Source organism: Corylus avellana, chromosome ca8, assembly GCF_901000735.1.
Source record: "Corylus avellana chromosome ca8, CavTom2PMs-1.0".
NCBI lineage: Eukaryota > Viridiplantae > Streptophyta > Magnoliopsida > Fagales > Betulaceae > Corylus > Corylus avellana.
In genome coordinates, this window is record NC_081548.1 from 9642106 (window position 1) to 9660734 (window position 18629).

General features: G+C 34.6%; 1 long non-coding RNA gene across 14 annotated transcripts; it reads right to left on the reverse strand.

Annotated features, from left to right (window-relative positions):
- Positions 1–59: 59 nt before the first annotated feature.
- On the reverse strand, positions 60–16717 carry LOC132189262 (uncharacterized). 14 transcript variants are annotated; one of them, XR_009441021.1, is made up of 13 exons: positions 16509–16717; positions 16344–16428; positions 14958–15121; positions 14567–14661; positions 8463–8572; positions 8254–8365; positions 3331–4201; positions 2342–3247; positions 1947–2147; positions 1268–1849; positions 1078–1170; positions 451–812; positions 60–333 (listed from the first exon to the last, which is right to left on the reverse strand). It is a non-coding gene; the product is annotated as an uncharacterized LOC132189262 (long non-coding RNA). The 14 variants fall into 14 exon arrangements; XR_009441025.1 differs by having other exon boundaries at positions 1936–2147; XR_009441022.1 differs by having other exon boundaries at positions 1268–1519; positions 1608–2147.
- Between the last annotated feature and the right edge of the window lie 1912 nt (positions 16718–18629).

Sequence of the window (18629 nt, forward strand, 5' to 3'; positions counted from 1 at the left end):
TCTATTGCATTGTTTACTCAACTTGATAAACATGTCAAGAGAGGTTCACTAACTCAAAGTTCTTAAACAAAAAACTAGTTGAAGTTGTTACCTTCTAACACAAACCAAATTTGTTATAATTTTTGTAATATTAAGACAACTTCTTAACAAAGTACAACAAAAGCTCTCTCCAAGTTCTTAAACAGAAAACTATTTGAAGTTCTTACCCTCTAATACAAACCAAAATTGTTATAATCATTATAATATCAAAACAAAGTCTTAAACAAAATACAACAAAAGCCCCCTCAGACATTGCTTTCGCTTGCTTGAGATCCATAAGAGCTCCCTCCAAACCTAGGAATAATAGAATTCATATCATAATCAATGATCTTTCTAACAATTGCTTGATATGTGTGTGTGAAATTAAAAAAATTAAAAAAAAAAAAAAAGTGATAGGCAAAATTCTCTTACCCTCCGAGATGTTTTAGTAGCCTATCCATTTTTGCCTGCAAAGCAGTTTGGGATGCTTTTGATTCGTTCATTTCAGCCTTCAAAGCAGCTTGTGCTTCCTGCATAGCAGCTTGTGATTCCTCAAACTTTTCACATTTCTCTAATGATTCAGCTAATTTTTTTTTCAGTTTCTAGCTGTTTAGCCAAGCATTAATCATGGTTTTATGTTGATGAGGAATTTGACCAGATAGGTATGGCACCACAACACTGTCCTCTAACATGTCCTGAGCGGTGTCCACCTAGCACCTTTAAGACAATGTCTTGTTGGCTGATATTAACGTTGTCGGAATTGAAGGAATCTATTGATTTCATTTCATTTCATTCTGCACAAGCCATAAAAACCTCAACTAAATAAGTCATGCAAATTCATTAGACATATTCATCATGAGTACTCATTTCATTCACTTACATATTTACTCTTAGCGTACTCACTCACAAATTTCCCATCCTTTTTTCTAACATGCGTTTCCATGTAGATTTCTATGGGATTGGGTATGGCCTTAGTAATCTTTGCTTGCACATAATTCACCTAATTAGTTGGTACATTGAAGAACATTACTATAAAACCTTAATACTATATATTCTTACCTTTTTGTGAATAGCATTGACAAATGACGAGGTGCCAGCATTATGATTTGTTTGCATCTCTGCTCTATTTTTCTTATTTCGCTCAGATTTTTTCTGCAAATTCAACCAAACATATTCATTTCATTTTTTATAGCTAAATACAAATCTTAGAAATAATAATTGACTATTTATTTGAATAAGATACATTTACCTTCTACGAGACGGTTTCGAATGAATCACATATAGCAGGCTATTGTTCCGAAGAAATACCTCCTGGAACATTGGCCCTCGCCTCAAGTTTAGCATTGGCCACCGCTACCAAATCCTCGCTGTTCACATTTTCAAAATAAATTTTGTAGTGATCTAAGTGCAAATCGGAGCGATGTCTCCTATAGGTCAGACGTAATTGATAATTTAAGCAATCCTTGTACTTCTTTAGCACCATTTCCAAAGCAAACTTACCCTTAGACATAGTAATTACAAAAATAATGGTCAAACATTTGTCACATTATTTGTAGCGACATAATACACATACACAATGAGATTTAAACCTTCACACGTTCTCCCAAGTTCTTCACCATTACATTCAGGACCTTGCTCCAACTATCATAATGGAGGTCGCAATGATCCCACACAATCTTAGAAATTATCCTTGACCACACCTCGGCATTTTCGCCCACAGGTACCTGATACTTATCATTGAATTCCAAAGTAAGCAGACCATCCTTATTTATCATAGCATTGAACCTCAAATTCTTGTTTTTACCCCTTGGCCATCTAACGGACGTGCTAGCTATTAATCAAAATATGGAAACGTAGTTAGTTGTATCTAGCGAAGTAGTTTGCAAAGTGTATGCAACAAAGTAATAAGAAAAAGACCGTATATTCACTTATAGCTTTTGGTGGATGCAACTCCTGATGAGTGTATGTGATCAGAAGGCTCTTCGGAAGGATGGGCCACCGCCGAGCCGGGGGGCACCATTGATAGCATGTCCATATCGTCCTCGACATGCACAAGCCTCGACCTTGGTCTCGAACTCGGCCATGACCTTTGCTTTGGCCTATCACCATTTCTAGTTGCTATGATAGATCTGCAAACAACACAAAACAAATGCGGAGCAATCATATAACCATAATATTACATGTTAAATGGTTTGGACGAAAAAAATTGTTCATATACTTAATTTAGTTCATTGCAAATAAGTGGGCAATTTTTAAATAAAGAAAAACAAAAAATAAAAAATTAGTAGCAAAGCTTCATACAATATGTTAATCCAATTCGTACTTGGTCATTTTGTCTCATAGTCTGTATCATTGTTGCTTGAGGATGACTGCTCATGTTTAGAGTTCTCTGTGTGTTCAGAATCTGTATCATAGTTGCTACTTAACTCTTCTTCATTATCGGAGTTAGTATTATGCTCCTCAATCGAAGGGTTATCGTTAGTGAACATGCTTGCATCAAGTTGCACATATAATTCATCAATAGGTATTGTTGAATCATCTCTATGTAACATAGTAGAGTTTTCAACAATGACAATATTACCCCCCAGCACATTCATTTTCCAGTTATACCTCATTGTTGGTTCTTTGGTCATCATTGTCACTATCTTCCCCTACCACTGTTGGATTGTAGTATGTGTTTCTATTGGTCAACACCTGCGCCACTTTCCAACTACCACCCAATTTAGGATCATTCAAGTAAAACACTTGCGCATCTTGGCATGCTAATATGAACGGGTCGGACTCATACCATTTACGAGAAGTATTCACAATTGTAAAACCTTGTTCTTTTCTTATTCCCCGCGTATTAATCCTAGTGTCCCACCAATCGCACTCAAATAGATACACCCAATTTCGGCTTGGGTAACATAACTCAAAAATATTCTTCAACTCACCATAGTACTCATCGTCTGACGTGTTGTACCCACCTTTAACAACAACTCCACTGTTCTGGGCAGTACGAGTTTCTGCACATTCTTTTGTGTAGAACCTAACCCCATTCACAATGCAACCTTTATAGGATCTAACTTGACGATCAGGCCCAAGTGAAAGATGATATAATTGTTCTGGGACATTTTATGCATTACGCCCACCACTATATATATTATCTCGAAACCAACGCTCAAATGTGGCCTCATGCTTCTTCTCAATATCATGGCCGCCTTCCCTTTCGATTATCTGATAGTGTTCACTGCATATAAAAGTGTATGTTGTTAGTAATCATCTAGTGTCATGAATGAACATAACGTAAGGAATCCACAATTATACACTTACTGAAAGTATGAAGCCGTTTCATTACAGTTGCCAAGCACATACCATCGAGCTCTTGCAAAAATGTTCTCATCAAGTGTCACATATTTTACCGCACCCAACGGTCGAACTCGCTGAGAGAACACATGAAGGCCTTGTTCCGTTTGTTCCAAACAGCCATCAACATTTCGCTCTTCACAGTTCCATCTTGTCTCAATCCCACGAAGATACGTTGAGCAAAATGTCAAACACTCATCAACTAAATAAGCCTCAGCAATTGAACCCTCCGGTCGCACTTTGTTCCGCACACTCCTCTTATGTTTACCAAGCGTCCTTTCCATTGGATACATCCAACAGTTTTGTACTGCTCCCCCAAGCTCAGCCTCTCGAGGTAAATGAACCGCTAGATGGACCATAACATCAAAAAATGCTGGTGGAAATATTTGTTCCATCTTGCATAGAATGACGACAATGTCAACCTTCATTTGCTTCAAAATATCTACTTTTAATGTACGTGCACACAGCTGCTTAAAAAAATTACCCATCTCAATCAATGTTGTTTCTATTTCAGGCATTAATTTTTCACGGATTGCAACATGAAGTAAGCGCTGTAAAAAGACATGACAATCGTGGCTTTTCATTCCTAATATCCTGCCAGGTTGCTTGTTCACACATCAACCAATGTTAGACGCATACCCGTTAGGAAATTTCACACATTTCAGCCACTCACATAACCGGTTCTTCTCATCTCTTGTCAAAGCGTACGCCGCAAGTGGCATCGTGGTGGTGGCACCGTTTGTTCGCAAGTGCAATTCTTTACGTTTACCCATCTCATGTAAATCTCTTCGTGCGTTGGTTGTGTCCTTTGTCTTCCCAGGAATATTCATCAATGTACCTGATGTGCAAAATATCTATCTAAATTAATAGGTAAATAATTGTACGTTTTACCTGCAAGTGCACAAGATCAACATAGTAGAATATGGTGCAAGTACAAGATCATTCCAGCGAGGATTGCTGAATTTTCGTTTAAAAATAAATTCCTTAAGTAAAACAAAGATTGATTGAGTTGGTAATGATAAAAATGTAGGGCTTTGATATCCACCACTAATTATATTCAGCTAATATAATAATATGCCAATGCTTTGATCATGTTATGCATATCTAATGTTTGTCAACCTAAGGGCATGGGTATATACTCATTAAGCTATAGATTTTCCTAAACAACGAGTTAGGCATGGGTATATACTCTAACTCTTTTCTTTCCTAAAGGATTTAGCATGGTATATACTAAGTTGTTCTTTAGAAAAGCATATGTTCAATGGAAATCGACAAACACACGAGGCCTAGGGCATGGGTGTATACTCCCGGTTTCCCATGTTGATTAACCCAGGAATCGCGGTGTGGATTCTTTTGTTACTTATGTTAAACCCAGGACTCGGTCATCCAAATTGATCTAACTAACTAGTCCATACCACATGCATATGTTGATCAGGCACACACATATGAGGAATTCATGCAAGCAGGTATTAATCAAGTTAAATAGCACAACAAGATCATCATAAAGGCGCGAATATTGAAATATTAATTGAACATAACTAGGGCTTCAATCTAGCCCTACTAAATAAATTAGCTACACATAGAGTTGATGTTAAACATCTTCATAAAAGAAAAGAAAGGAAAAGAATAAACCCGAGACTTGAACTTGAAGAGCTCATATTCTTCTCCTTACAAAAGCCTCCTTATTCTAGAGGCTTAAGGGTTTATTTATAGGTTTTAGAAGTCCTTGGCAAAGTAGTAAATCTAGGGATTTCGTATGGTTTTGAGACCTATTACAATTGGGAGTTGGAAAATCCTAATATGGAAAGAGGGACACTCTGGCTGCCACTTGATGTGTCTCCTGCACATGGGTGCGATCAATCGCAACTCGTGTGCGCTCGATCGCAGGTCTGCGATCGATCCTCTTCTGGCATGCGCTCGATCTCTCCTAGCCTGATTTGTGTTTAATCCTCTCGGGTACTGCGCTCGATCACAGGTACCCTGTGATCGATCGCAGTGTCAGGGAGCTCCAATTTTCTCCATCTTCTCTCTTTGAGCCCAAATCATCTAGATTTACTTCATTTTCTTCCAAAAGCCTACAAAAGTATGAAAAACACAAAAAGGAATTAAAATGGCCTAATTAACTAAAATCAAAGGATTAAAACATGCAAGTTAAGGGCTGAAAATATGAATATTTTAGCACTTATCAGTACCCAAGATACTATCATATATGTTCTTCTCAATATGCATGACATCTAAATTGTGTCGTAGTTTCAATGTTGACCAGTAAGGCAACTTAAAGAAAATACTTTTCTTCCTCCAATTCGACTCATTTAGATCAACACCACTTGTACGATGCTTTCTCTTGTTCCCACTATGTTTCCTAAACTGCACATTTTCAACATGTATTAGTTGTTGCAACAGTTGATCTCTAGGCATTTCTTCAGGTTCCAATCTATGCTCCTCTGTACCATCAAACAATTCTCTTTCTTGGCACCACACATGGTCTCGAGGAAGCCACCTGCGATGACACATGTAACACTCTTTAGACCCATACTTCAACCTATAAGACATTGTATCCTTGTTACATATCGGACATGCCAGCTTTCCCATTGTAGAATACCCAGACAAGTTCCCATACACGGAAAAATCATTTATAGTCCATAGTAATGCTGCATACAACTGAAATGTCTCTTTAGTTGCAGAATCATAAGTGGTTACACCTCCATTCCATAATTCATGCAAATCATCAACTAGAGGCTGCAAATACACATCAATGTCGTTTCCAGGTGATGTGCAACCAGGGATAATTAATGACAATATCATATTTGGATACTTCATACACATCCATGGAGGTAAATTGTACGGCATTATTACTACTGGCCATATGTTATATGTGGTACTCATATTACTAAATGGGTTGAAACCATCACTTGCCAAACCAAGTCGCACGTTGCGGGAATCACAAGCAAACCATTAATGTTCTTTATTAAACTCTTTCCACGCAAGACCATCGACTGGGTGTCTTAGAGTGTTGTCGTCATCTTTTTGTTCATCTTTGTGCCACCTTATATGTTTGGCCATATCTTTTGACGTAAACAATCGTTGCAACCTCGGTTTTATTGGGAAATACAGCAAGACTTTTTGAGGAATTTTCTTGCCACTACCCTTAACACAACTCCATCTTGAAGTGTTGCATGTTGGGCATTTTACTTTATCAGCATGTTCCTTCCAAAAAAGCACACAATCATTCTTGCATGCATGTATCGACTCATAACCAAAACTCAAGTCTCGGTAAAATCGCTTTGCTTCTCAGTACGAGCGTGGCAATGTCTCTCTATCAGGAAAGGCCTCCTTTAACAATTTAATTATCATATCGAATGCCTTGTTACTCATGTTGCAAATTGTCTTTATATGAAGCATCTTCAAAATGGAAGCTACTTTTGTAAATTTATTACAGCCTGGATAAAGTTCACCCATGCCATCTTCCCATAATCGACCAAAAGGGGTTCTATATTCGTGACCGTTAGTTGTCAAACCTGGAGTAGTAGAGGCTCACCTATGTTGGCTTCAAAAAATGTCCCATTTGAACATCGCCTAACAATTCTTTTGATCTCTATCCTCACATTTGTATCAGTGTGTAAGTTGGCAGTCACGTTTATACTATACGGATCTTCTTCACCATGAAATATCCATAGATTGTATGTGCGATCAATTTCATGTTCATACAAGTGACTCTCCACCAATTCAATATGACGAAAATATCGATTTGCACAATCACGACATGGACACCTCATAATACCATTTACATCCACACATTGACGCACCATTCTAAGGAATTCTTCAACACCTTTTAGATATCGAACGGAACATCGAGTAGGTTCTTGCATCCAACTCTTATCCATCTCTATTCACTATCACAAGTTACTCCTTATCTACATTTAATCACAGGCGTGTTTAGAGAAGTTTTAATTTTCTGTCACAATTATCAAATTTTCAAATTTATAAGTCACTCACGAAAGCTTTTAAGTACAAGATTCAAGATATATATGCAAAGTAATAATAAGTCTTACTTATTAATACTAGTACTAGTACTAGGATTAATTTCTTATGAAGTCCTTTAAAAAAAAAAAAATTGTTTTCTATGAAGTGACCTAAACTAATTTTTAACTTCACAAACAATTCCTTTTGAATTTTGATTTTTTCACGCAAAAAATTTTAGTTCCACCCTTAGTCAAACCCTCTCATGTCAATATCTTGGATCTCCTTAATCTTTTCAATCATTTTTGCCATCTTTAGGAGCTAGCTAGGTTTTCAATAGTGAGATCCTATTAATTGTCTTTCCTTCTCTTTAAGTTTTTTAGTCGTTTTTTTATTCCCAAGAGGTAGTTGTACAATAGGGACACTTGATAAATTATTTTAGTTTGTAACTTAATTTTGGTTTAATGCTCAAAGTATCATCTGATTAATCTCTCAACATGTTTATATAGGGATCACTTGAATCATATGAGGATTTCTACCACATTTATATCATATGTGTCTCATATGTAGTAAATATAGCTACAAATAAAGTTTAAAGGTGGTGCATAAAAGGAGTGGTAGGAGGCTACTATTTACATAGCTACCTTATCCTCATTTTGACATATCTGCTCTAATGACATATCTGCAACTTTATCCTCATTTTGCATATATAAAAGCTTTTACTTTATGATCAATTATATGTCTAATCATATAAAAGACATGAGTAACATGCGTGAGTAGAGGAGAGGTACATCCAAGCAATGCCAATAATTTAGGTGTAAAAGAAATCTTTTTATGAGTGAAGTTGCTAATCAAGCATAGACAATATAACATACTGCAGAACTTCACAGCTAATAAAAATTAAAGCATTCATCAAGTTAGAAGCCTTACTTGAGCTTCAAGGATTGTCAATAGAGTCTTCGTTCTTTGCAAAACCCCAAGTTCTATGTGTTTTCTCTTCACAGAATCATAGAACTATTCCACCAAAAAGGCTCGAACAATCCTACAAAACAATTGGGACAGATGCTCATTTACCCAAGCACACACAAGAGAAAGAGAGATGGATAAACTGTAAATTCTTGTGTCTATGAAAAACAAACCTTTTCCTTACAGCACCACCAGAAAGAACTCCACCATAAGCCCGGTTAGCAGTCGTCCTATTCCTCAATAACCTAGACCTCTTATACTCAGCAGCTCTCAAATGAGGAATCTGCAAACACAACAGCAAGCTTTGTATCATAGTAGAAAGTGTAGTAATAATTCAGGTGGACAAGATATAAATCCCACATTATCTCCATAATTGCATTATAACAATATCAATCATAACTTGCTATAAATCAAAACTCAAAGTATAGTATCAACATATTCTACAGAACTTGAATTATTCCATTTAGCAACATATGTGATTCAAGATAAATTGATATGTTTGTACAGTAAAAAGATGAGTTATATGCTTTTTTGAACAAGAAAAGAGAGAGGGAGCATAAAATTGTGCATTTCCCTCTGTAAATAATGGAATTTAAAAAATAAATAACTTGCATAAATTGCAAAGCATGAGTAATAGTGAATCAATTATGTGCAAGTAGTACATCTCCATGTTTTGTACTTAGACAAGCAGATGATTCTATCATGCTACAATGGAGTAATAGTGAACCAAGTTTTTGTAAACTCAAGTGTCTATGATCTTATATACATTGAAGAACTAAAAGGGATGTAACAAGAAACATAAGCATAATTCCAGAAGTTCAAACAATAATTCCTAGCAGATCTACATACCATGCATTGCTTACAAAACCAACAAGTTTCTAAGCAAGACAGAAATAATCAAGAGAAATAAAAGATTTGAACTCTTAGGCATTCTTCAATACTTAAACTTTATATGAGGTATGCTCGTGAGCTTAGACTAATTGTGCAATCTTCCAATCTGATATCATGTGGTTGTTTCGGCCACATTATAAACAACCTAAATGTTACGTGTGTTGGCCACTGATGAGAATGCAAAATGTTAAACTTTTCTCCCTTAATGTTTAGTCTTTTATACTTATTTGGTGCCTAAATGTACTCATTATTCTTTTATTTTGATTTAGGATGCAAATGGCGGCATTAAATGCAAAAGAAAGCTAATTGGGCGGTTTTGGACAGTTTCGACATCGCTTCGTAATCTAGGCCTAACTCTCTCATCCAAGCTCCGATTAAGATGATTCAAGATTTTATGGAACACCAAGAAAAAGTTCTACAACTTTTATGTTTTGAGTTTTGAGAGATACTGACCACATCAAGGTAGAAATCGGGCTTGAAGTTGCGGCATCTACACTGTTGACGTTCTGGAATGTTCCTTAGCATGCAAATCTAATATGTGGATCTGATGCAGTTTATTTGCGGATGTTTTGATCTGGTGCACGAAAATTCCAGCTGCAAATACCACCTTCCTAGTTATATTAGTACTTTATTTTATTTTTAATATTTTCCTTAATTAGTCAAATTTGGACATTGTTATTTTAGGATAATATTTAGAATATTTTTTTAGGAGATTTTGGAAGCTTCTAGTATAGGGCATAAACGTGTATAAAGAGGGGAATCATCAGACTAGAAGAGCATCTTCTCCCCTCTTCTCTAACTTCTCCTTTGAGTTTTAATCATGGCCTTGCGCGGCTAAACTTTCATAATTGGTCGAAGGAAACGGAAGCCTCGGAATCAATAAAACTGTGAGATCTAATTTGTTTTTATTGTACAATTTATGCTTTGAGTATTGGATGTTCTTCTGTGCCTATTTTTATGATTGTCACGTTTAATTACTAGGAGGCCTACTAGTTTATTATTCGTTGCAATCTACTGCTAGGTTAGACATCAAATCCGTAATTGTTTGATCCCTCCAATTTGTGAAGCAACTAAGATTTAATGATTTGCTGCGTCAGAAATTATTAGATCTTAGGAAGAACGTTTGACGAAATTAAATGCAACCGCTTGTGCTTGTGTTGTTTAGCTTCATCGATCTCTCTAATTCTTAAAGCTGCTACTAGATTAAACCCTTAGCGCTTGTCCTGGGTTGTTTAGTAGTTAAGGTTAATTAAATCATTTGTTTTCTAATTAATTGCGACTAAGGAGAGATAGGAAAATAATTCCAACGGTGAATATTCAAAGTATGAATTGATATATATTTGCATCGATGATCAGTCATAAAATTCCGATGGTGGATGTTGACTTAGACCAATGTTTGTTCTTTTGATTGATTTCAATATTTTAATTTGAATTGTTCCTTAGTTGTTCTCCTTAAAATTGTTTTCGTTATACTAAAATCCCCCATCCTTGTTCACGTAGCATAAAATTAGGCTAAATACTCTCTGTGGGATCGACCCTTACTCGCACTACTACATGTATTTTTAGAAGTATAGGTTTTATTTTTGGGTGCCTGCGACAGCACACCAGCCACAACATTTTTTTAGAATAGGAGTAAAAAATTATATTTTACTTCTCAATTTTTGAATAAGTTCACGAAAATTTGGTATGTTTGTTCAACTGTTTTATGCTTTAGAAGTAGAAACATTTAATAAGACTTGATACCACAATCTTATGTGATCAAGATGCTACGCCACAAAAACATTTAATAGAGTTGGGTAATTTAAAGTTGGATATCCTTAACCGAAAGTTTTTAAACTTCGGTTAAGGGTAAGCTAAGAAACAAACCAAGATTTTGCCAACTGATTAACCTTTTACGAAAATGACATCCGGCTAAATACTGTATATACCACTCAAATTCAATCATATTTGAGTAAGTTAAAGACAAGGATCTTATCGGGAATCTGCTTTTTGTTTGGTGCACAAGAAATTTGGAATCACCAACAAACTTTTCTACATGAAACTATAATAGAAATATGTCTTCTTTGAAGAAAAATTAATAAAGCAGTGGCTCCTCTAAGAAGTCATAGCTTTGCAGCAAAAGGCCATCATGCCATTCAAAATCCACCCAATTTTGTGGTGGGAATAGGATTAATATAATTAATTTTCAGAATTCAAACTCATTGCAACAAGACATTTAAAAAAAGGAAAGACACTAATTCTGCAAATTGCCACCCCAGACAACCTTCAATTCTTGGTTGAAGGTATTTTTTTTTTTTTTTTTCTAAGGGAGCGTTTGATATACAATGATGATTAATTGATTATCTAGAAATAAGAATGGGTATTGCAAGAAATATAACTCTTTTTTTTTTTTTTTATAGAAATTGCAGTGTCACAGCTACTTTAAACAAACATCACTCAGTATCCTACAAATTTTTAGATTAATTCTACACAATTTAACATGCTATTTACTTTATTTGAAATATTTGTTCAGTGATAAGTATTAGTTATATTAAAAGACATATATATAGTCAGCAATTCACTGAATTTCACACAATACAATTGGCGAGGTAGAAAAGGGTCAAGGATGCCTCCCAACCAAGAAAAAATTTACCTCATTTGAAATTGCTGCATATTATTCAGAAGTAAGGAAAAGAAATTCACCATTGTTGAACCTAAACGAGGACAGAATAAAGCATGAAAGCTGGACCAGTCAAATTATGCTTTGCTAACAATTTTGACATGTTAGCAAAGCCCCATATGCTTTCAACACCAGTATTACAAAAGTCTGTTACCCAATGAGTCCGAACACAAACAAACTTAGACACTTAAAAGGCCAAAATTGATCTATTAGGCAGAATCCATGGTATCAAGAATGACTTAGCGAAGTTAAACGGCCACTACCATGCCTTATAAGAGAAGCGAAGAATCGAGTTATGACTATATAAGAGAGCTAAGTGGCCCAATTTTTGTACCCCTTTAAACTCAATAGTGAAAAGAGGCTAGCAACCATATTTGAAAGAAGAGTCACAAAAATCTTCACCCTAAAACTGTTATGCCCATTTATTCCTAAAAGAAAATGATAATTATGACCCCACCAGCAGAAGAGAACAATATTTCTTATAGATGTGCATATTATATACTTTCATGTATATATATATATAAGAGATTAGCTATTCTTGACTTTCTTTTTCTCAAAAACTGAACCAGCAGTGTAAACTTTATGTTCTGCAACAGCTCTGACACCCTCAATTCCCATGTCATGGTATTCAGTCCACACATCACGACAGGTAGAATTTGCAACATTACGACCCTTAATGTAAGAAATGGAAGAAAGAGAGAGAATGAGAGTGGGGGATGCACTTGCAAAAACCAGAATTAAAAGCTTATATTCTTTTAATTCTGATCTTGAGAGTTCCCACCGTCAAGGATATCACTCATACTGAGAATTCTCACCCACCCAAATTGTAGATGTGAATAAAAAAGAAAAAAAAAAATCCATATCTCTGATCTTCCATATACCCAAACAAATAAGAGAAATACTATATTAACAATTCTTACATATCTTATATATCTTTATCTTGACTTCCAATTAACATATATTTTTAATAAGTTGTCAAAGAATCACAAAGATTTTCTTCCATTGCAAGATATGGTGCGAATGATTATATGGAATAAGAATATTTTCGTCTTTGTAGACATTCACAATCGTAATTACAGTAATGCCCCTAGTTTGGTTCAGGTTCTTTCATTTTCTTCCAATCATCTTAATCCTACTACCTTAATAATCAGATAACTTCCACAACCATATCACTTTAAGAAGTTCAATTGGAACCTGGCACATGTTATGATTCTTATGAATGTATGTATCAGGGATTTTCAACTTGACCATCTAAACCCAGTGTCACCACACACACAAATTTGTTCCACAAGACGCATCAACCTGTTAGGAGTTACTTTGTCCAACACTTTCTGTACATCAATATTTTTTTCTTCAATAGGTAGGCACTCATACACTTATATGGGATTGAACCTATGATACCCCAACCCCTTGTTTTATGGAAGGAGCTAGCATTTTGTCCAAAGAACATTGGCAAGTCCTTTTGCACATCATAGCACAACTTTTACATTGACAACTACTATATAAGCTTTAGACTGATGAATATAAAGGACTGGGTTTTCCTAGTATGAAATATTAAAATTTTAGAACATAATTGGTTCAAAAACTGCCTGGCATATTTGCATCCAGTACTATGAGTCAAAAATTTTGAGCAAATTTGGTATATTTAAGGGATTTCAATGGAGAAAATATTTTAGAGACAGAAACCATTGTAAGCTGTTTACAAGCTCCCCTAGGACAGACCAAGCTTTTTACAATCATGCATCAAAAATATAGTAATGTACTGCTCATATTTCTCTTTCAAAAGAAATAACTAAAAAAAAAAAGGAAAAAAGAAAGAAAGAACTAAAATAACTTAAAAGAAAAATCAAGAAAGACACTACTAGAAAGAGAAACCAAGCGATAAGAAAGACATAAATTTCTTGTGCTCGCATCTTTCCTTGGCTTGGATAACTTTGCATAAATCTTTGCCGGATCATGAAAAACCAACCACAAACCAAAATCCAAGATAATTCTTAGCATCCTGAAAAATTTATTTAAAAGATACCTAACATTTTAAGATAGCTTATTTGCATTTACATTGGGTAGATGGAAGAGAACTTGACTTCAGTTTACGAAATTATGTAAAATAATAACTAATGAATACATGTCATTAGTCATTATTCGAAGGATGTAGCATTTATTCCAAATTACATCTATTAAATTGGAGTGCGAATATAAAAACTTTTTCCAAGCAGAAAACTTAATTTGGTATGCAACCAACTCACTTTCCACACATGCTAGGTGTGTCTGGTCGTCAGCTCAGTCAATACACAGGATCAATAAGAAACCAAAAGATCAACAGTGATGAATGCATAAAAGTATAAACAGCAAAGATCAGAAAAATCTCAATGAAGCTATACAACCCAAGACTTTAAAAGAATAAGCTACTCTATAACCCAAGAATAAGCTTTCTTAATAGCTGATCATGGGTTCCAAGTGAAAAACAGCCAAAGGTATGAACAGTTATAAGTCTATTTTGTATAGCTTTGGATTGTATAAGTAGGGAAACCTCTTTGTAGCTATAATCTATCTATACAACAGCTAGAAAGAAAGCTCGATTCGGAGCATGAACCAAAGTTTCTTTCCCAAGTAATTCACTTCTAGTGAATGCAAAACCAATTCAAATCAGCTAAACAAAGGATTGACTCAAGCACAAGCATCAATTACAAATCAATTTAAAACTAAAAAAAAAAAAAAAACTTGTACCTCAACAAAATCAGGATGCAACTGGCAATTATTATCTTTCACGTGATCTACAATCAGCCTTACAGCCTCCATAGTAGCTTCACCACCATGTTTTCCTTCATTGGTAAAAAGAGACTTAATTGTTGCACAGCAGTGTTTCTTGTCCAAGTAGTAGACAAATCCATTAGCAAGTTCAAATTGAGAATGAGAAACAACTAAATTGACATTGAAAGTGACTTTCCCTTTGTCCTATATACATTACTTCACTTTAGAATGAAGTTGAATTCTCCAATTAGTAAATACACTGCTTTTTCAAATTTTGATTTCTATGGTAACCCATAACAGCACTTCATGTGATTACTAAATAAGAATTTGATAAAGTAACAAGCAAAAGCTAAAAATAGATCAAAACCTTACGACATCATCTGAGGAACCTAAGTTTCTGAAAACAACACCTAACAATCTCTCCCGGAAGTTGAAGTGTGGAACTGCATCAAGCAAAGTACAGATACATCTAACAAAAACATTAGGGAGCCCAGGTTTCTTTTCTAATGCTATCAACTTCTGCAGATTTGCCTGTAAACATACATTAGAATAACAAAACTCTCATAATATATCATGATGATTCTGCAAGCTGTTCTGACAATCCTAACAATTGGTAGAAATAAGAAACCTCATGCAAAAATGATGATACATTCTATTCAAAATATCTTATAGATGGGCCTACAAGAGTGACCTAATGCCTCACGTATCAACTATTGAGAAAAGTCACCCACACTAGGATATGAATTTAACTAACAACTAAACCAATAACCATACTAATCCAAATGAAGTGATGCACTCTGCTTCTATTCCAAATGAAGCCAAACTAAGACCACAACCAATAACAGATGTTTACCCAACATTTTGGCTTGCCATAAAGAGCAGAAAGTATAAGATACTATAAATTTACAATCAATGAGAGCATTGTAACTATTTTACTTCAATTATAATTCAAACTCTTTCATATCATCAATTCGTCACCCACATGTTCTCACTAGTGAAGCAGAACAACTCGTTAGGCACGATTCACTTCTTTCTTTCCACAGTTAACATTTTACTATGACCAAGCAATTGAAAGTCAAATAATAATCTTTACTTGTTTGCCCAGTACATGGAGAAACAATCCATCACCGACAACCAAAAATCATATATGTATGGGAAGCAAGCAGCTTCATTTGAGAAAAACAACTACCTCGTCATGTCATAAGCAATAAACCATAATCAATAACTTTGACAAGTATTATATTGGGATTGATTTTCAATTATATTGGAAAAACAAATAGATACTGAGAAACATTCAACATTTTTTTTTTTTTTTTTGTATATCCTGTGGATTTGTAGCGACAGAACACAAAGTTCTGTTGATTGAATTACTGACTCCCTTAATCATCTTAGGAGCAGTGTTGTATATTTATGATCAGTTCCTATAAGTAGGCATGAAACGTTGGTTTTTACCTTCAATTGTATAAATGCCTAAAACTAGTGTAAGATTCTTGAATGCTATGAGAAATGATCAACAAAGCTCAAAGAAAACGAAAGAACATTTAAACAAGAGTACCGTCGAACATAAAAATCATTAGAAAAACAGAGTAAGAACACGTGATTAAAGAATATGTGATTTGAATTTAGACAATCAGATAAGCGAATACAATTCAAAGTGAATACAAATTTAATATATAAAACCCATCTCTGAAAATATATTCAAAGTGAATATATATATATTTCTCAGTAATCAAAATCACTCAAAGAAACTAACCTGAGATCAAGAGACAGTGGAGAGTGGGGAAAACTTGGTTGATCACTTATATAGAGATTGAAGTCGGTGGAGAGTCCTAGAGAGACTGGGATTGATTTTAAATTGAAGTCAGTGGAGAAAGGTTCAGTGTTAAAAATCGCCCAATCAAAAATCAAGAAAACTCACTCCGTTGAAGACAGCAGAGAAGCAAGAGAGAGATCGAGTGAGAGGGGGGTGTTTTTGAGGGAGAGAGATCAAGAGTGACAGTGAGATTGAGAGTGAGTGTGATGAGGGAGGTGATCGAGTGAGAGGGAGTGTTAGGGATTTTGGTGTTTTGAGGGAAAAAAAGACATGATGTATGAAATTTTTGCCCGAAAATTTCAGAACCGCGCCATTAGTTGGTGCTCTATTTTTCGCACTCACATCAGCGGCGACAACAGCTAATTACTTTAATTTTTTAAAAATAAAAAATTTGAAATTCTATAACATTTATAAGGGTATAAAAGTCATTTTTAAGGAAAAATATAATTCACAAGTTATTTTTTTATAATTTATTAATAGCTTAAAATTTTAAAATAAAAATAAAAAATACACCAATAATTAATATAAAAAGAAATTCACCAATAATTAAAATAAAAATAACGATCAATCAAACTAATTCACTAGGATCGATCGGATGTTCATATACACAAAAATATATATCATGAAAAGATTGTAATCTATGGCGGGGTCTTCCTAATTTTCTTCTAGATTCACCTTAACTTGAAAAGTTTGGTTTAGTCTTCTCTTGTATTTGTGAGAGATTAATTAGAGTCCCTTTTTCCTATAATGAAGAAAATTGATTTTTTTTTTTAATGAATATTGACAAATTAAAACAATCTATTTAATTGTTAATTAATTAACCGTAGGAATAAATGAAATATATATACATTTGAAAACATCTTATATATATAAATTAAGGTCACTTCATATATAAAGAAATTAAGAATCAAAATATAATAAATTAAAAGCAATGTTTTGATGGTCATGATTGAAAAAGTAATTATGATATGATGTATCATAATTAAATAGTGTCAAATTGGATCGATCATTTGATTGCATCACGATCAATCACACTAATATTGCACTTGGATCGATCGATTTTGATTATCACGATCAATCGGTTGATCTTATCATGATCGATCAGACGAATACACTAAGAGCAATCAAATGTTCGATTAAACAATCAATTTTGTCAAATTGGATCAATCATTTGATTGTATCACGATCAATCACACTAATATTGCACTTGGATCGATCGATTGAGATTATCACGATCAATCGGACTAATGATTGATCGGTTGATCTTATCATGATCGATCAGACAAATACACTAAGAGTAATCAGATGTTTGATCAAACAATCAATTTTGTCAAATTAGATCGATCATTTGATTGTATCACGATCAATCACACTAATATTGCACTTGGGTCGATTGGTTAATCTTGTCATGATCAATTAGACTAATATACTAAGAGTACTCGAATGTTCGATCGAACATTCAATTGTGTTAAATTGGATCGATCATTTGATTGTATCACGATCAATCACACTAATGCACTTGGATAGATCAATTGAGATTATCACGATCAATCGGACTAATGATTGATCAATTGATCTTATCATGATCGATCAGACTAATACACTAAGGCCTATTTTTTTTTTTTTTTTTGTTCTTCAGAACCATTATGGTTAATCGGTTAACCAATAGTAGCAACTTTATGTCGCCATTAATAAGGCCTATTTTTTATTTGTTTTCTCGTCAGGACCATTAGTGGCAACTTAAAAAGGTTGCCGCTATTGAGGGATCAATAGCGGAACCTTTTTAAAGTCGCCGCTGTTATTCACTTAATAACGGCAACCTTATGTCGCCGCTAATAATGCCTATTTTTTATTTGTTTTTTTCGTCACGACCATTAGCGGCAACTTTTAAAGTGGCCGCTATTGACAACTTAATAGCGGCAACTTTTTAAAGTCGTCGCTGTTATTCACTTACTAGCGGCAACTTTATGTCGCCGCTAATAAGGCCTATTTTTTTATTTATTTTTTGTCAAGACCATTAGTGGCAACTTTTAAAGTTGCCGCTGTTAGGCACTTAATAGCGGCAACTTCTATTGCCGCTAATAAGGCCTATTTTTTATTTGTTTTTTTTTTTTTTTTTTCCGTCAGGACCATTAGCGGCAATATTTAAGGTTGCCGCTGTTAGGAACTTAATAACGGCAACTTTATGTCACCGCTAATAAGGCCTATTTTTTTATTTATTTTTTG